The sequence below is a fragment of the Spermophilus citellus genome (genome assembly GCF_964194105.1).
Source record: "Spermophilus citellus genome assembly, chromosome: 8".
In the NCBI taxonomy this organism is placed as follows: Eukaryota; Metazoa; Chordata; class Mammalia; order Rodentia; family Sciuridae; genus Spermophilus; species Spermophilus citellus.
Window position 1 is genome coordinate 148,024,592 of NC_138189.1, and position 20,352 is coordinate 148,044,943.

General features: G+C 47.6%; 1 protein-coding gene across 6 annotated transcripts in view; it reads right to left on the minus strand.

Annotated features, from left to right (window-relative positions):
- JADE1 (jade family PHD finger 1) overlaps positions 1-17,796 on the minus strand; it is a 53,131-nt gene extending 35,335 nt beyond the window's left edge. Inside the window, exon 1 of one of the 6 annotated variants that reach the window (XM_081303097.1) lies at positions 17,609-17,796. The gene's annotated coding sequence lies outside the window, so the exon portion shown is untranslated. Of the gene's footprint in view, positions 1-15,727; positions 15,908-16,145; positions 16,468-17,608 lie in introns of those variants that run through there. The other 5 variants (XM_081303095.1, XM_081303091.1, XM_081303092.1 and 2 more) reach the window with 5 other exon arrangements.
- Positions 17,797-20,352: the final 2,556 nt, after the last annotated feature.

The following is a 20,352-nucleotide window of genomic DNA, read 5'->3' on the forward strand; positions in this document are numbered from 1 at the left end:
AATTCCCAGCCCACCTGGCCCACTCTTTCAGGAAGCTAGTGGTGACAGGCATCTAGCACCACTCAAGTGACAGCAAGACTGCATTTAGGAAAGAGGAGGTGGGCAGAGACTGAACAGTCACTGAGCTTTCGCAGATGAAATCATAGTTACATCCACACAGGAAAGCACTAAACAAATCCAAGAGTTTTTTCTAACTAAAATTACTGATCTCCTTGACCCCTGCAGAGCCCTGATCTTACTGCAGGATCAGGAATTCTCCAAGAGGAAGGACAGCTTTCCAAGTCAGAGGAAGTGTGGTGGCCCAGCACCTGCCCCCCACCCCTCAGAAAGTGCACACCCACCACCTCCTCCCTGGGAATCACAACACGCAGCGCGTGTTTCCAGTGACACCGTGGCAGAGTGGTGGAGAAGAGCGTGCTAAGCAGGACAGTAACTGAAAACCAAACCCGTAAAGACGCAGTCTCAAGGAGCAGACTGTGTCCTTCTAAAAAGGGACCCAGCTACACCACTTGGGTCTGAAGGCGACTAGAAGTGGCAGGAAGGGGGCTCACTGCCTTTGCCTAGCTGAATAGAAGGGCAGAAATCTCCCTCTGTAGAGAAAACTTCCCCAACAAAGAGCTCCTGTGAATAAACAACCCTCCTCTGCCACTAGTTTGCCCACACAAGCCTGGTGGTCATCTTCCCAGAGCCAGCCTGCCTCCCTAGAAGCCCCATCCCCTCAGGCTGTGACTAGTCACTTCACCAGTCATCACCCTGAATTCAAATTTTACACTGTAGATAAGCCCCAGGTCTGACCACCTAGGGGGATTTTTACTTTTTTGGTGACTAAGTAAAAGCACATAAACATCAGTAGAGTCTTTTCTCTGGTGATCTCCACCTTATTAATTCACAGGCATGTTTCCCCTTAGGAAACAGATCAACGTGACCCATTCAAACATTCAGGCCCCTGACCTACCATTTCAATATTTTATATTTCTTCCTAGAAAACTCAACTCAGTTAAAATTTTGTGGGATTTTGCTTATCAATTGCTCAAAACCATTAAAAGAAGCCAGGTGCAGGGGCACACAACTGTAATCCCCGTGGCTCGGGAGGCTGAGGCAGGAGGATTGTAGGAGGATCATGAGTTCAAAGCCAGCCTCAGCAACTTAGCAAGCAACTTAGTGAGACCCTGTCTCAAAATATAAACAGACTGGGATGTGGTTCGGTGGGTAAGCGCCCCTGGGTTCAATCCCCAGTACACACCCAAAAAAACCCACTAAAAGAATCTACCAAAATGAAGCCAAGACTTGAGTCCTGATAAGGTCACAAGTTGCCTCAGGAACATGCTTTGTGGGACAGGGTTTCACCTGAGGGCAGGCTCACAATCCTAAAATCCTACCTGCCCCTTTTTCCAAGAGCCCCTGTCTCCAAAGTCCCTCTCACCCAGAACCCTACAAGTTGACCATTCCTGCCAAAAGCTCAGGCCATCCAACACCTGTGACACACTTCCCAACTGCAAAGACTCCCTCCTGCTGTTTTCTCCAACACCAACCGCTGGTGGTGGCCTCCTCCACCATCTGGCAGACACCCCTGGTCCTGTGGGGACCCAAAGGGAGTACAAACAGAAAGAGAAACCCACTCATTGGTGACAAGAGCTTCTTCAGCTCCCCAAAGCCTATTGTGAAGACCTTTAAAAAAGAAAACAAATACAAAATACGACCTACAGAGGACTTCCTCCTTCAGTGAGGGTGTGCTGCCACAGGGCAGGGTGCAGTTACCTCCTCCCCAGCAGGCACAGAACGGAGCAGAGGCTCAGAGCCCTTCCCAGGTACACACAAGAGCAGAGCCTGCCTCGCCTTCTCTGCTCAGACATTCAATCTGCCTCAACAGAACAGCCTGGAGAACCTACACCCCTCGAACCAAACGCCTTCCTTCCAGCATACAACAAAACTCACATGGAAGGCATATGGACAGTCAGTCACTAAAGGCCAAACGCAAGCACCGGCCCACACAGGGCAAAGCTCCTCAACACCCTTTCCTCTAGCAAAACCATGCCCATGGAATAAAGCAGCTCTTTCCTTCCAGCAAACCCCACTTGCACTTGCCCTCTGATCTGTACCCTGCTCCTCCAGGGGAGCTGGCAGTCATGGTGTTAATGCCCTGCACAGCTTCTTCCCCTGTGGCCCTACTGTACTTAAACCTTGGCACTGGGCTGATTTATCACACCCAAGGTTACTCACTGGATCAGAAAATCAAAGTCCACGTTACCTTCTCCAACATACACAATACCACAATGCGGTGGGTATACGTTTCGAACGCTGTCAAGTAAAAGCAGGAGAAAGCAGAGTGGCTATGCATTATTACCTTCCCTGACCCTCTGGGCCAGTGGCGGATCCACCTAGATGGTAGTAGGATTAAGTAATAATCAATTAAAAGGGCTCCTCCAAGCACTCAAGAGAAAGCAGCAAGTGTAATAGCAGATGGGAATATCTAATGTATTAGGAGGTGTTGGAAGAAAACCACAGTCCCTGGCCTCATGGGGCTTCTGGCCTCGCTGAGGAAACGGGCAAGCAACAGGAATTGGCCATCGATGGTACCTGAGTGACAAATGCATGGTTCTCTAAGAACGCTGGCAGTGGATGGAGTCAGGAGAGGATGAACAAAGGGGAGACAGCCAGAGAAGGGAGCACATTTGGAGCAAAGCAAACACAGAATCATCCTATCTACCTGTTTGTTTCTTTATTAATACACATCCCTTCTTATTTGCAACTGCCAAGGCCTACCAACTGACACCAAGTCCCCCTACTGCCCCACGGTTTGGTCTTCAATCACCCACAAAAGTTCCTGTGTTGGAAACCAGATCCCCAAGCAAGTGTGGTGAGCTAGGCCAGATGGGGCAGGCAGAGCTCCAGAGTGGGCTGTTAGGAGAGTGCTGTCAGTTTGGCCCCCTCTGGGTCACCTCCATTTTAATGCCTTCTACCCTAAAATGACCAAGCAAGAAAGCCTTCACCAGATGTGGCCCCTCGATCTAGTTACCAGACCACGGTGCTCTATTACAGCACCAGGAAACATAAGACATCACTTTTACCTAGTTGGTTTTTTTTGTTTGTTTGTTTTTGTGCCTTCCATTCTCCAAGCCTACGATTTCTTCCCACTGTCAGTTACAACGGAGTAATTAATTACCCTGAGGTGAACTCATCAGGCCATTTACTTCGAAAATCTCTCCCTGAGGTCCCCCTGCAAACAAGTCCAAGTACAAACTGTCCAGAGAGAAACTCCTCCCAAGTTTTCTGACCCCGTCCCATCCATCCTAGGAAGCCCCAGCTTAGCATACATACCTCCATTGGGCCAGGCCTCTTCTCTAGAAAACCCTTCCTTGTCGTTCTCACCGCCGCTAATGCTGCTTCTGTTTCTCTCCTTACCCAATCCCACCTCTTCTCCAGGGTTCCATCAAAAGCCACCAAATATCTTATCCACCATCCCAACTCTTGAGCACTTGAGAGCCCATGGCTCAGTTCAAACTTGTTCTTCTTTTACAAGCTGTTGGCCTTCTTTTTCACTGTTATTTTTTTTTAATAGTGTCAGTGTGGGGGGGTGGTGACACTAGTTGAAGATGGTAAAGCAGATTTTATTCAAGGGAGAGGAGAGAAAGGATTAGGTTAAGAACTACTGCAATGGGGCCTTGCAGCAGTCGGGGAGCAAGATGAACTCAACTCAGTCACCAAGGGACAAGTGGGGACTTATATCCCAGGAGCAGGGCGGGTTCAGTGGGAGCAATAGCAGGAGGAAGCCTTGAGGATAAGCAGTCTCCGACTTGGCGGCCTCCCGAGGATTGTGGGCAAGCCAGGACAGGAAGGAGGTCAGATGCCAAGGGCAGGGAGATCCCCTCCACTCGCCCTCAGGAGTCCTCAGGACGCCCAGGTTCCTCTCCTCAAGCAGAGGATCAAAGGAGCACAGTGTGCATTCATGCCTGCTCTGCATCAGGACTTAGGGGTGGGCTCCTACATGTGTGTCTACAGAGACCGTCCTAATTTCTGGAGCTCAGAGATTTTCTCAAGCTAAATATGACGTGAAGACATCAGGTGGAAGGGCCAGCTGTTGGTCAAAAGGGCCTCACAGGGCTGCTACAAGAAGCACCCCCAGAACTCTGGGCCAGTACTCAGCAAGACTCACCTCCATACTGTCTGGACTTCACCAACCTGACTCAAAGTGACTCAATGTACATGACCCTGCAGCGTCCCGTTCACCACGAGGAAAAACTAGACAGACAAAAATACTAACTGGTGGGCATTTGAGGAGGCCCAAAAAGAGGAAGAGAGGGTGGCTAGCAAGTCAAGATTCCGTGAGAATCTGGCCCAGAGTGGCTGACTGAGGGGGCAGCTGGACACAGGGGGCTCAGGTAATAGTGGTATACAGGCCCGGGCTCCTCAAGAAGCCCAACAAGGTGACCAGCAGACGGCTCTCCCTCCATCCCTGTCACAGTTACCACATTCATCCAGGAGCGGTTCATCAAGTTCAATGCCAAAGCATGTGAAGACAGAGTCCCAGGAACCCTGGGCCATGGAGAGGGCAGGCAGGAGTGACAGCTGCCTCAGTAGGCCTGGCCGTGAAGCCTCCAAGCTGCTGATCACTGAGTCACCAAGCACTCAAAGCCCCGCAACCTGAGCCGCCTCCCCTGAAGCAGGAGACTCCGCAGGCAACAAGCTGGGAGCAGCCCCAGATACCAGCCCCAGGCGCAGGAAGTTCTGTAAACTTAGGGCCCTGGGCAGGTTGACCCCAGGGACAGGGGAAAGGAACTTGACAAAAGAGTAGTGACGTACTGGGGAAACCAGGAGGCTGAAGCAACAGGACAAATCACAAGTTCGAGGCCAGCCTGAGCAACTTAGGGAGTGGCTCCGTGTGGGGAGCCTGCCTGACACGTGCCAGGCCCCTGGGTTCCACGCCAGGGCCACACAGGGAATAATGCTGAAGACTTTGAGGGTGTTTGCTCAGCGCCACTCCTGGGAAACGGCTCTGAGCAACACAGACTGCCAGCACTCAGCTGAGGAACAGGGACTGTGACCAGGCCATAACTCTACCACCACACTAAGGATCACACCACGTGATCTGAACCATCTCACACCTCAGACGTAAAAAGGCTGATTTCTTCCCCAAAGTATCAACCTTATGCACTATGTTTTCACTGTTATTTATTTCACTCCAAGAAGTCACAGAAGGTACTCAACCAAAACCCTTTGCACTCTTCCTCTACACTATCACTGAAGGCACGGCTAAATGTGCAAACCACCTCCCATACACACACTGCATCCTGGACTCTCAGCTTTACAGAACAGAGATGGCTTCACGTTCACTTCTCGATGACCGTTAGCTGAAGTAACTTCTGTCAACATTCATCTTCAATTTATTGGTGTCCTCCATTCTCTGTCAAACAGTGAAAATTTAATGCCTAAGTATACTCTACGAAAAAGTGCACTTTCCAGAAACTGAGTAGTCTGTGTTTTCAGACACCAGGTGGTCCCTACGGGAAGCTAAAAAGTATTTTAGCTGTTCCTTTTTGTTTGCTAAATTCACACTTTGAATACTTTGACTAACCCAATCATTTTATTTGATTGAGTAGTTAGTAATCATTAGAATCATCCCCCCAAAAAATATTCTCTTCCAAGGAGTATACAACTCTCCATGAACTCAAACACAAAGGACACAGTGGTATCTTACTCGGTTTTTAAAGAAAACATTAATTTCCTAAGAAATTTTCAAATTGGCAACATTATACAATTTATATGCGCAGAGTCTAAAAATATTGTATGACTATAACTCAAACCCAAATTTCTTGTTTTAAACCAAAGGGTTATATCTAGTTAAAAAAAAAAAAAAAAAAAGATTTGATTTAACTGACAAATAGTGTAGATCTTAAGTGTTAAATTTTTTACCTTGTCTAAATAAACGGAGCTTTTAAAAATATGTTCTTTATAATGTCATACATCAAAATTTAAAGAAAATGCTGCCTAAGCTACTACAATACCTTCAGAAAGAGACCAAAATTGAAAATATTCAGTGGAAGAGTTTTTAATCAGCAATAAACCCTCCCCCAAACGAAAAGACTGTGATGGCTGACCAGTCATGAGTACAGCACTCCCTCCTGTGAGCATCACCAACAAACCTGAGTGCCAGCACTCATCACTGCACAGTAAATGTACAGATCATTCTTGAACTCAGATTTTAAAAGCCAACAAAAGCATTTTTCAGAATTTTAAGAAACCTCTGAGGTTTGATTCAGAGGTTCTGAATCAATCACAAACAGGCTCAGTTAGCAGGTTATAAATAACACAATCATTTGCTTAGGGGCCCCAAAGACCATCTATTACGCCCCTTAAGTTAGCAACCAAACCAAGAGCAGTTATGACAAAACACTGCACTCACTAGTACCTGGAATGCATTTTGCTAACTGCCCTTGACATGGGAATGAATTAACTCACACCAAACAACAGTCAGTCACCCTGGCCTCCAATCCTATTTCCATTAGTCAGGATCCCTCTGCAGATCTATATGCTCAGATATGGAAAAATGCCCAAAACATACTAATAAAGAAAAGCAGGGCTGGGGCTGGGGCTCAGCAGTAGAGCATTTGGCTGGTATGTGTGAGGCACTGGGTTCGATCCTCAGCATTACATAAAAATAAATAAAATAAAGGCATTCTGTCCACCTACCACAAAAAAATTAAAAAATAAAGCAGACAAAATGAGGAGGTGGGGGAACAAACAAACCATTAGCCCATTTATGTACAAAAGAAGAGGAAGAACACACACACTAAGTATTCTTGTATTCATGGAAATATTCAGGAAGAACACAAAAGATCATAGTGGTTCTAAGCATGGTTCTCTTGACCTTTAAACAGGATTTAAATCTTGACCATGACCGCATACTACACTTAAAATAGTGCAGAATTAAATCTTAGAACCTTCCTTTCCTGCTTCTCACTCTATGGAAGTTCCCAGGGGGAACAACTTGGCCCTAAGCAAAACCCAGTCCAAAATAAGCAGCATCAATAAACTGTGCGTCCCACCTCCTTCCTCAGATGAACACCGAAGGCTCACTTTAAAGTACCACCTGAGAGAAAGGCAGAGAAGGAAAAGCTAAGAAAAGTAAAGCTACCACCACAAAAGTCACCCATTCTACCTGATTATGTCAGACACACTTCAAAAGCAAATGTTTTTTAAAAATAAAATAGTCAATGTCAGGAGGTCACTCAAAACACAAGAAACAAACCCAGAGGAAAACAACTAGGGCTTAAGTTACCTTTAAAGAATAAAAGAGGGGCTGGGGCTACAGCTCAGTGACAGGGCTTGCCCAGCATGTGCGAGGCCCTGGGTTCAACCCTCAGCACCACATAAAAGTAAACAATAAAGCAAAGGCATGCTATCCATCTATAACTACAAAAAAATAAAGAAATAAAAGCGTTTCAACTTCCTATTTTGAAAGTAGTACTATTTTGGAAAAAAATACAAGTAAAAGGCCACATTCCAGAGATGGCTGACCAACATGGAATCGCCTCCACCGCAGCAGACTAGGTGGTTCTTTTACCCAGCCCAGAAACGACCTGACCCTTCTTACCTGTGCTACCACCCCAGAGACAAAGCCTATTTGCTCTCTAAGTCCTATTCCTCTTCTCAAACTTTGACAATTTACCAGGAAAAACCAAGGTAAGCCTAACCTCAGAAAAAAAGGTTTATTCTCTAAAGCATTTCACTGAAATAAGAAGTGTGTTCTATTCTGCCTTGGGTTCTCTGATAAAACAGGTGTTAATTTATAGAGCACCTGGCCGCACACATACCAACTAATGTACACATACACATACACATGCCTACTTTTGGGTCATACTCAAAGTTCATTAAAGAATGACATTCTAGAAAAAAAAAAAGTGTTGGCAAGAGATAGTTTCTGAATGAACCAAGGTAAGGGTGAAGGAGGGAAGGAATCTAAACCTATTATTCCATGGAATAAACCAATAAATGCAAAGTTTCTACAGGGTAATTTCAGAAGATTTTTAAATGCTCCAACCAGATGTTCTTGTACAGGAAACACAAAACAGTTTCTGCAGGAACCAGACTCAAGCAGCTAATGACAATTACACTGTGCACAGATTGAAATGCAGCTGCTTTTCAGGAACTTTGTTCCCTGATTATAGCTGGTTGTCTGAAACTATCAGTTACCATTAACAATTTTTTAAAAGTACTGTTATAACAAAAGAGCAAGAGAGACTCCCGATGTTGTATACTGGAAAACCCAGACAGCGCACTTAACAAAACCTGCGTTCGCACATCACTTGAGTTACACATGAAAACAAACATTCTGCCCCAATTGTAGGAGTCTTGTTATTATATTATGGTCATGGAGACATTAAGATGCCCTCAGACCCTGGCAGCAAGGTCGGAAAAACATTCTGAGGCTAAAGCTGAAAGGACTCTCACAACATGGGCTGTCTCCAGGGGGTCTTCCAAGAGACCTTAAAAACACAATTGCAGTGCTAGAGAAGATTTCAGAAATAAAACAAAATAATTCACCTTTTCTCATCTTGGAGAGGGTCAGCAGCTTGTGAAAAAGCTTTTCAGACAAAGAACCAGAGACCAATTTCCAAGCAGTTGGGTGCAACTCCTCATGGCACCTGAACCACAGGCACTGCCCTCCTGATGACTGCTGGGATTTATAGCCATGACAAATTATTGGGGAGCAGAAAACTAAATGGCATCAACAAACAACAGTCTGTTAACTAAAAACTGAAACATGGTTTCCTGGCAAAATGATGGGAAGAGGGCTGTGACTGCCACTCTGCTGGGTGAGGCATATGAGAGACAGGGCTAGAAGGACGTGGGGCACTTCCTGAGCGCTGCCACAGGAGAGAGTTGTCAGAGCAGCAGCATTAACTTCTGACTGGCGTGGCACATACACCCTACCTGACATCATCTCCTTCTGCAGGGGAGTCCAGTTCCATAATACATATCCCCTTACTCAGGGCTACCTGGCCTGGTCCCCTAATGGGCATGAGTGACTCCCTAGGTGTTCTTCCCTAGGTATACAGGCCCCCATGGTACACATCCTAGCCTCAAAAGGGATCTAGGAACCAAGAGTTAATACACATGGCCAAGAACACGTTCCATTTTATGTAATAATGTGCTGCCCCAGTCTAGAATCACATAATAAAGCCAATTAAGATATTACACACATACACACACACACACACACACAGCCCTCAGACTAGCCAACTCCCCCCATATTTATCACACAAACTTCTAATTGTAATTTGTTTTTTCAGGTTCCTGTAAGAAAGGAAACTGAGCCCGGGAACCAGCTGATCAGTTTACCCTGTGTTGCTATAAATCAGGGGTCACCCCTTTTCTAATGCCCTTAAGGTTTCACATATTCAAAGGTTGAGGGGGGAAAAGGTCAAGGAACATTCCATGACATGAAAAGCATTCAAAATGCAAATCTCAGTATTCATAAATAAAGTTTTATTGGAACACAGCCATGCTCATTAATTCACCTTTTGTCCATGATTCCTTTAAAACTGCAGAATGGAGCAGTTGCGGTGGACCATATGGCCCAGAAAACTATCTGGCCCTTTACAATAGAACTCTACTGTTCTTCTACAAATCAATAGACTGACAATACAATGCTCATAAACCAACATTATACATACTTAGTTAAAGGTGAATCAATCACCAGGTCCTGGTTAAGTACCCAAAGCTCAAAGCCAAGGACCAAAAACACTCATTCCCTAAGAAGCCCTTCACTAGAACAGCAAAGCTCAAAAGGAACAAGGCAGGGCAGGGAGCTTCAAGCACTTTTAACCAAGGCCAGCTCCAGAAACCAACAAGTTTTCCTCAAAGGAAAATCCCTGGGCCTCCTGCTTGAGACTAGTGTGCACCAATAAAAACACACTGCTTACCTGATTTTCAAGCTAATAACAGAAAATAATCCAATAAAACAGAAAAATGACTGTTCTAGTCAGGAATTTAACTAAACATGGTTAATAGTGACAGTAAGATCAGTGAGAAATCACTGAAAAGTGACCAGAGCTTAAACAAATTAACTGGACTTCAAGGATATGCTTCTGGGACCCACTGAACCCCTGAATTAACTAACATGCACATTTTAGCACATACTCATTTCCAAGGCAGAGGTTCCAAGGGTCAAGAGTGTCCAACCTGGAAAAGACTACGAGGGGCTAGGACTGTAGCTCAGTGGCAGAGCACTTGCCTAGCATATGTGAGGCACTGGGTTCGATCCTCAGCATCACATAAAAAATAAACATATAAAATAAAGGCACTGTGTCCATCTACAACTACAAAAAAATTTCAATTTGGGGGGAGGGTACCAGGAATTGAACTCAGGGGCACTCAATCACTGACCCACATCCCCAGTGCTATTTTGTATTTTATTTAGAGACAGGGTCTGAGTTGCTTAGGGTCTCACCATTGCTGAGGCTGGCTTTGAACTCATGATCCTCCTGCCTCAGCCTCCCTAGCCACTGGGATTACAGGCATGTGCCACGGCTACAAAAAATAAAAATTAAAAAAAAAAAAGACTCTGAGCCTCCGGATCTGAAATGCATCATTTCACTTCCACACTGAGATCATTGATGCTTGTGAAGATGACCGTGTGCAATCAAGAATCTAAATGTTCTTTGTGCTAAACAAAAGCAAACCATGCAATTCAACCTCAGGCAACTTGCTAACCTTGCTATTTCTTGCTCCTTACTCCAGAGTAAGAAGTAAAGGAAAAATGCCCAATTTATTCTTCAGTTTGAACCCTCACCACTGAAATCCTCACTTAAAATAACTGCTTAGAAACTATCTTAGAAACATAGATTTTCATATTAATAGGATTTCCTGTGTAGGAGATATTAAACAAATTAACTGGACTAATTTTGACTGCTTTCAACAAGAGCAAACTATGGTTTAATTTCAACAAACAAGCAAGCCCCAAAGGCCATAAGAAGGAGAGAGTTGTCCTTTCGTGATTCTGGGGATGGAACCCAGGGCTTCATGCATGCTAAAATAACACTTCACCACTTGACCACTAAGCCATATCTCCCAAGCCAAACACAAGGTTACAGAAATAAACACTTACTGGGCTGGGGTGTAGCTCACAATTCTCAGTACCAAAACAATTATTAAAAACAAAAACTTTAACAAACTTAAATTTCAATTGTTCCTCAATCACCTGAGTTTGTCTTGACTATCTGAAGAACCAAAGCAAAAAAATATTGAACTGGTGTTAAATCAATAGTTGGGTCTTTGAATATTAATGTAGATCAATGGTCTAGAGTCAATTAAAATTAAAAATAAAAATATGCACCAAGTGCCCGCCTAGAGGGCTCTAGAGGCTGAGACAGGAGGATCGTGAGTTCAAAGCCAACCTCAGCAATTGGGAGGCACTCTAGAGGCTGAGACAGGAGGATCGTGAGTTCAAAGCCAGCCTTAGCAACTGGGAGGCACTAAGCAACTCAGTGAGACCCCGTCTCTAAATAAAATATAAAACAGACCTGGGAATGTGGCTCAGTGGTTGAGTGCCCAAGTTCAATCCCTAGTACCCTCCCCCAAAAAAAGGAAAAAAAAATATGTAGTCTACAACCATACCCACCTGAACATTCCCTCAACCAATCTCACCTGATCTCCGAAAAAGGAAACTATGCAGCCCTTTCCCAGTGACTGAGCTTTCTATCTCAGGTCTATGATCTTTATTTTTGTTACATGGAAGTGATGAAAAATAGCCTTAGTAATCGTTTGTGTCCTGGGCTAGGAGTCCAGCGACAATCCCCTCCACTCTGTTCCTTGGCTCTGAACCTCAAACTTATGTGTCCCTTCCACTTGCAGGGAGAAGGGCACTCCAGGGCTTTTTGCATTTATTAGAAAGGCAAAGAAACTCATTTCCTCAGAGCCACCAACTTCAAAAAAGCAAATATATATACATATACACCCTCTTTATATAGATAGATAGATAGATAGATAGATAGATAGATAGATATTAGTTGTAGTTGGACACAATACCTTTATTTATTTATCTTTATGTGGTGCTGAGGATTGAAATCAGGGCTTCAAATGTGCTAGATGAGCACTCTACCACTGAGCCACAAACCCAGCCCCATATACATCCTCTTGATCACAGAACAAAGTTTCTGCTTGTTTGGGGGAGGGGGTCAATAGGGATTAACTGCCACACCCCCCACCCTATCCTATTTTGTATTTTATTTAGAGACAGGATCTCACTGAGTTGCTTAGTGGCCTTGAACTTGCCTCACCCTCCTAAGCCACTGGGCTTACAGGCCAGACCAAAATTTTTGCATTAAAAGTACACCAGAAGCCAGGTGCACCAGTGAATTGCCTATAATCTGATCAATTCAGGAGGCTGGGGCAAGAGGATCACAAATTCGAAGCCAATCTCAGAAAAGGGGGGGTTGCAACTCAGTGGTAGAGTACCCCTGGGTTCAATCCCAGGATCCCCCCAAAAGAGTACACAAATAACAGACTCTTTCAATTAAATCTCAACTTTGAGACTATATTCTATTGAGATAAAAACATAATAATCATCCATCTTTTTGGTTTTTGTTTTTTACAATTCTGGCAACCAGACCCAGGACCTGTGACATGCTAAGCAAGTGCTCTCTCCACTGAGCTGCCTCCCCAGCACTAAATGTTAAATACACATTCAGAGTCTGCTACAAGATCTTGAAGATGGAGAATAGACTGAAGGCTAAAACTTTCAAGGAAACAACTTACCTGTCTCAGGCAGGAATTAAAATAGTTTTCCAACAAAAATGGGGAGAGGGGGCGCGTGGCTGTAATTGGGAAACGTAATGCCAATTTTCTAAGTTAAAGGTTTGAACAAGAGTTTAGAACCGATATAACTCTCACTGTTTTATCAAGTCAAACTTTTCCACACCAACTTAAATAAAAAGCAAGGTGTGGGGGCTGGATTGTGGCCCAGTGGTAGAGTACGTGTGAGTCCTTGGGTTCAATCCTCAGCACTACCTAAAGACAAATAAATAATGGTATTGTGTCCATCTACAACTAAATATACAAAAAGCAAGATGTGTTGACTAAGGTGTCTTAATTTCCTCCAGAGGATTTCCATTCTATAAACCTTGCAGGAAAACTGGGTTTATAATGCAAATTCTGAGAGACCACTAACTGCAATGGTATAAGAGGTGCCTCAAAATACTCAAGGGTCAGGCAGAGCTTCAGCAACAGGAAAACGCAGAAGCAAGCAGAACCTGCAGGTCCCGTGCTGGTCCTCATCCCAGCCCCAGCCCCAGGACATATCAGCCAATGGCTTGTTTGCTGTTCCAGCCACCTCAGACACAAACATGTGACAAATCTTTTTCCAACCATCTGTGGATAAATACACCAGTTGGGCTCCACGAAGTGGTGTCCACCTGAAATCCCAGCTACTCGGGAGGCTGGGGCAAGAGGATCCAAGTTTGAGGCCAGCCTGGGCAATGACCCAGTCTCAAAATAAACGAAAGGGACTGGGGTTATAGTTGGGCAATGGAGCGCTTGCAAACCAAGTGAGAGGACCTGGGTTCCACAAAGTATTTTTCAGAAAAGTGATCTCCTAATGTAAGGTTTCCAAATTATAAAACATTATTTAAATATTAGATTTCCAACTTTGTTTAAATAGTCAACTACATTTCCAAAGGCTTGTCTCCTCAGTCCTATATATCCTGTCAAAAAATGAGGAAGAATCTACTTCAGGGAAACAACCAGATGCAATAAATGGTTTTTGAGAGGACAATGGTTTGAACGAAGTTATTCTGCCACATTTGAGGGCCAAATGGGGAGATCTGAACATATGCCAGTAATACAAGAGATTAAAGTTTACTAAGCTGGCTGTCAGGAAGAAAGCTCCTTACAGAACTCCATCTACAGCATGGTCTCACTTTGATTCCAACACACATGCACAGGAAATTATCTGGAAGGTGGTACAACAGTGATCTCTGGATGGCAAGAGAGCATTTTTATTTTATTTGCTTCTTTTTCTAGTTTTCAGAAATGTACATGTAAGACCATCTCTGTAGTGTTTTTTTCAGATCAACAGGTAAGATTTCGGTTCTGCTTTAACTCTGACCAAGTCTCCAAGTCAGCTTCACATCAACTTCATGAGCTAAGGGACAGCTCCTTTCTAAAATAAGACATTTCCTTAAAGTCCAAGTGGTAATCCCTGCTTTCACTCATTCTGTATAACTACATAACTACTATAACAAGCTTGGTAACCAAAGACTCATTTATACAGAAATTCTGTAAAGTGATGGAATAATAAGATTTTCTTCCTTTTAAATGCACATACACCCAACTTTGTCAAAATTTAAATCTCTGTAGAGTCCACTCAACCTTTCGTACTAGAAAGTAGCCTGTAATCTTGACAAAATCAAGTTCAAGTTCAACTGCAGGTTCAGACAACTCCCATTATCGCTGCTAGTATAGGGACAAAAGGAGATATGGGGAAACCCAACACTTAGAGAGCTCTAAATCACATTTGTTCTAGCTGTTGGAATGGAAATACCAGGTCAAATACCCTTACAAAAATACACAAACTCAAGAAGAAGGCAAAAACACCAAATAATAAGAAAGTTTTATCTGACTTTAAAGCGACAGTACGTGGGACTAAAACCTCCAGGATAAAAAGGCCAGTGTCTGCTGGGTGCCGGCCCCGGACTCCCCCGCAGGCGCTGCCCCCACGAACTACTCGCCACCAGAGGCCAGGGCTGGGCCCCGGCACCCCGCCTTCCTCGGCTGGAGGGGGTTCAAGCCATCAGCTGCCATCGGATCGAAATGCAACTTCCTGCGGCATCTCTTCCCTCCGGGGAGTCACTACCTAAAGTCGGCTTTCGGGGAAACTCTCTTCCGCATCTTAGAAGAAGTTCCTCGGCCCGGGAGGCTCCGGCCGGGCTCGAGCAGCAGCAGAGCCGCCGCCGCAGGCCCCCGCGAGCAGCCCGCCCCCGCCCCCGGGAGCGCAGCGTCCGCCTCGAGCCGCGACGGCCACCAGCACTTTACAAAGAGGAGCCGAGCGCCTCTCGGCGGGCGGCGGCGCGGGGCGGCCGCGTCCCCTGCGCTCCCGAGCCGGCGGCGGCTCCAAACGGCCCGCGCCGCCGCCGCATTCCTAACGGGCTCCGAGGGCGCGTTCAAATCGCCCGCTTTTTTGTCTGCTCGCAGCATCCACCGGGCGGCGGGCGAGGCCCCGGGGGCCGGGCCGAGACGCCGCCGCCGCCGGAGTGCGCAGGGCCCGCGCCGCCCCGCCCCGCCCTCCGCCGCTCCCCGGCGGCCGAGACAACGGCGCGGGAGGCGGGGAGCGATGCCGGCGCCCCCGCCGCGACCGGGCCCGGCGCCGGGTGACACCTCGGCGCGGCGCGAGCCGACCCGCTCCCTCCGCGGCTCGCCCCCGCCGCCGCCCTCTCCGTTGCGGGGCGGCCACCCCCGCTGCCGCCGCCGCGCTCCCGCCCGCCGCCGCTGCACCAATCCGCTCCGCCCCAGTTGCAAATCAAACGCTCCCTCGCGTGCACAAGCCACCAGCGCCGCTGGAAACGGCCGCGCCGGCCCCCGCCCGCGCCGCTCCGGGGCGGCACCTTCGGGCCGGGCCGGGCCGGGCCGGCCGGCGAGAAACGGCTGCGAGCGGCGGCGGCGGAGGCGGCGGCCCCGAGCGGGCTCGGCTCGGCTCCCGCCCCCCCAGACAGTTCTGGAAACTGTGGATCACCTCTGTCACAGGAAGCCATCCGGCGAGGAAGGCGGCGCGGAACCAACAAACAGACGCCCGCGGACGCCCGCCGGAACCGGCGCGGGGACCGCGGCGGCTGCGGGCCGTTCCCGGCGGGGCGCGGCGGCCGCCCCCGCGCCGCGGGCTTTGTGCGGGGCTCCCGCGGCGCGGGCGCGGCGGGCCGGCGTCTCCGCCTCCGCAGCCCCCGCCCCGGCCCCGGCAGCGCCGCGGGGCCGTGAGGTGACGCCTCGGCCGCCGCCCGATCCCATTTCCACACCGGGCCGCCTCTCCTCCAACACGAGAGGCGGGCTACAAAAAGTTGGCCCCGAGGCCACCCAGCACCTGCCCACGTGCCGCGGAGGCTCGCTCCCGGGTCTCCCCCGTCCTTTCCCCCCGCCGCCCTCGGCCGCCAGGTCACCTATTACCGGTGGGAGGGGAGAGAGGCTGCTATTTAAACGCCCGCGGAAGTTGAGGCACCCCCACTGGCGGGTGCCGTGCACCTGCCTCCCGCCGCCGCGCTCCGCCACTTTGAGCAGCAGCCGCGTCCTCGGCCCCGCCTCCTGCCCGAAGGCGGGCGGGGGGGAGCGGGAAGGAGGTGGAAGGGATCGAATTTCTCCAGCAAATGGGACCGTTCCGACAGGATTCGGTTCCCCGGTCAACATTCCACATTCCATCCCTCTCCCGCATTTGCAAGCCAGCGCCGAGCAACCCGGAAAGCCTGCTGGCTACTGAACAACAGCCCCCAACTCGCGAACACACACTCACAGGCACAGGACACGTGCACTGTGGAGGGCTTTGCAACTTGCAGTCCCGGGGTACACACTGCATGTTCATTTAAAGCAGCAAGGAGACCAAGAGACCCCACCCCCACAATTTGCAGATGGTGCCAAAGGTTGCAATTTGCAATCCGTTTTAAGTTCATGATTAATCGGTACTTTGCTCTATCGATGTCACTCCTTCCCAATTCCACCGATGGAGGGTTTTACACTTCATAGGCGGTCTCACTGTAAGTACAGGTCTGGTCGTTGGAAACCCAATTTGGAAGAATCTAATTGCCAAGGTGTCCCTCCACCCCTCTCACTGCCCTTGAATTGATGCAATGAATATTTTGGACATGTGGTGACGCGGTGACAAGGGCCAGGGCTGCGGCCGCTCCACAAAGATGTACCTACTCGCACCTATGTTCGGACAAATACAGTCCTTCCCCCAGACACACAGGGCCACACACTCTGGATTCATGTATGTACGCGAACCTGCGTTCTGCCATTGCCATCTGTCTACCAAGTTGTTACTATGCTTTCCACTTTCATGCAGCCCAATGCACTTTGGCTTTTTAAATTTTTCTATGAACTAAACTGCGTTTCTGCTGCTGAACGCGTTTAATTGATGATTCACCTGAAAACCGCATGTTCTTAGCAAATTCAAAAGAAAAAGCTCCGAGTCTTCGCCCCCCCCAATTGAAAAATAATCATAATAAAACTTACTAATCCAACAGAGATCAATTCTCAGGATCCAGACATCATCCTCTCCTCCTCCTCCGGCCCCCGCCCCGGCAAAGCCCAAGTTACTGGTGGGATAGTAACACTGCGCTCGGCGGCCGCCTCCCTCCCTCCTCGCTACGGATCGAGAACCCAATCTTTTGGCGCCATATTAATGACGTACTATATTATTTCCACTAGGCAGCGACCTTCGGCATTAAATTACTCCCGAGAACTCCCGAGCAAAGCAACAAAACCATCAAATATGGCTGAGCCTTCGGCTTGTCCTGCAGCCGCCGCCGCCGCCGCCGCGGGGCCGGGACGCGCACCCCGACCCTCGCGCGGACACGCGCGGACACACGCGCGGCGCGCCCCCCGCGGCCCCCGGGGCCCGCGCGCGTACCTGCTGCGGAGGGCTCCGGCCGAGGCGCTGGGCTCCGCGCCGCCCGCTCGCGCCGCGCCGCATGAGTCCGGGCCGCGGTGGGCGGACGCGCGGGGCGCCGGGCGGGCCCCTGCCCTCGCCGGCGCGCACACAGCCGGCACTCGCGCGCGGAGGCGCTCCCGGCCGGGCGTTTGGCTGGTTATGGAGGAAGGACTGTGTGAATCCAACTCATTTCTGGGTCACTGCTGCCACAGGGGGGAGCACTTTAATCCCTTGCCAAAAGCGGAGGATGGGGACGCGCGGGCGGAGGGAGCGCGCGAGGCGCCGGCGGCGCGGGGGGCTCGGCCCGCGTTAACTCTTGGCGGCCCGCGCGGGGGCCGGGGCCGCGGGGGCGCCGGGGCCGCGCAGCGCTGCCGTCACCTGCCCGCGAGCCCGGAGCTACCCAGCCGTCCGCAGGCCGCGAAGCGGGGTTGCAGCTTACCCCTTCCAGCTGCTGTCCCAGTTCCAACTCCTGTCTGACGTCGAGATGGATTCTTTCGAATTAGCTTAAAATTAAGTAGATTAAAAACGTGGCTCTTGAGGGGTGTGACTTCGGTGAAAGATTTTATGTTGAAGCTGAATGGCAAGATAAATAGTTCTTTTGTTTCGTAGTAACAGTTTTAAGGAGTTGTGGATTCAAGTGACATTTTTAAATAGATAATCCCGATTCTGGAACCCAAACCCCATCTCTACCTAAATCTGTATTGAACTGGTTAATTGCAAATGAGCCGTTAAAAGATAGCGATTCTGAATGGACACCATCTCCATGTTATGTTACACAGGGTAACAACTGAACATCTCCTTCCAAATATGAGGATCGAGCCTAATGCTAACATTGGGACTTCAGAGTGATAAAAAAATCAGTTCTTGAAGATTCATTTTCGGGATTTGTGTGTGTGTGTAAGACTGAGTAGTTTCTGATTTCCCACAGAATGAATGTAAACTTGGTTTTATTTGGAGGGTAAAGTACTCCCTCCATGCATCTGCAAAGGAAATAACCTTGTATGTGACATTCATCTTCAAAAGGAAAAAAGTACAGATTAAAACTCCCATTCACCAAATAGGAACAGTGATTACTAATTGCAAAATTTAATATTGAACCCAAAAGGTATACTTTATACACTGGAATAATTCTGATTAAATCAGATTTGATCTCACACAATCACACCCAACCCACCCACTTACATCCAGAACATTCTAATCTGATAAATGGCAAAACAAAACTAATTGAGCCTTCCAATTATTTTTCAGGAAACAAAGTAAACCAATAGAAATCTTAAAATATATCCTCTTTTTGCCTCTCCTGTTTCCCTAATGAAGAGTGCAGACTCCCTACCAGTCCTATTCATGTGTTCTCTTAATCCTTTTCACAGAGAGCACATATGTAAAGCACTAATTTAACCATCATCATAACTATTATGAGATTCATATTGCCTACAGTTATTATTTTCCTTGGTTCACCTTACACACACTCTGTGTAGAAGAAAAAGTACAAAGACTTCATAGCCAAACAGTTAGGTCTGCCTCCACTACTAGTTACCAACTTGAGTGGCCGGCTGGTAAGTTACAGAACTCCGGGCTTCAGTTTATTTCTGGGTAATAGAATGAGGTTAACTGCTGTCCCCTAACCTGAAGAGTTGTTTAAGAGAAATGAAATAACCCCATCAGAACGAAAGAGCAGAGGTCTTGATAGTAAGAGGTTGTCTACTCCCTTGGGATACTGGACAATTGCAATTTTACTTAACTCCAGTCAGCCTTACTTCATTCATTTTTCCTTAAATTTTTTTTTATAAATTTTAAAATTGCATTTGTCACTTACTGGTTTGTTCCTTCTGACTATTCCTACCTCTAAAACATTAGGGAGCAAACTCAAAGCACACTTAATAAACAGATGACAAAAATGAAAAGGTAAAATACACACAGACTCTCCGCACTGATGGTCTGATCAGGACTGAGGGTCCCATGATCATCCTCTCATTATGCTATGGCTTAAGATTCTGGGCATGGAGTCGGTGTTCTGTGCTATACACAGCTCTGCCCTGGAAGTCAGAAGACACCCACCAACTCAGTGTGACTCTGGAATGATCTCCATAGGCCTGCTTTCTCCACCAAGACAACAGGAAAACTAATATCTAAGGTCCCTCTCCTCTTTAACAGCCAGTAATCTCTGATTCCTCTTACCAAACTTAGAAAGGGAGCTATTCAAAGAAATGGAGACCAACTTGAATCCATGAGGAACATGTAAAAACATTTTGTCATTAATGATCAGCAGTTGGCATTTCTTAAAATAATAGGTGTCTTTTGCCATCAGGCCACAAAGGAAACTTTTGTAGAATCTCTTTCTAAAATGGGAAAGGCAATGACATGGTTTGCCTTGCAGCAACACAGATAATGCAGCCTAGAATAAGTATTAAACTGACAATTAGGAAAACGAGTTTCTTATTCCACTCTGTCACTTACTCTTTCCTTGCAAATCACTCAGGATCACTCTTTCCTCCTCTCTGGAATATTCTGGTAATTCACACCGTATTATCAAAGATGGGGAGAGGGGCTGGGGAGATAGCTCAGTTGGTACAGTGCTTGCCTTGCAGGCACAAGGCCCTGGGTTCAATCCCCAGCACCACAAAATAAAGAAAAAAAAAAAAAAGCTATTCTACAGGGATAGGTTGCCTAGCATGTGTGAGGCCCTGGGTTTAATCATGTGTAAGGCCCTGGGTTTAATCCTC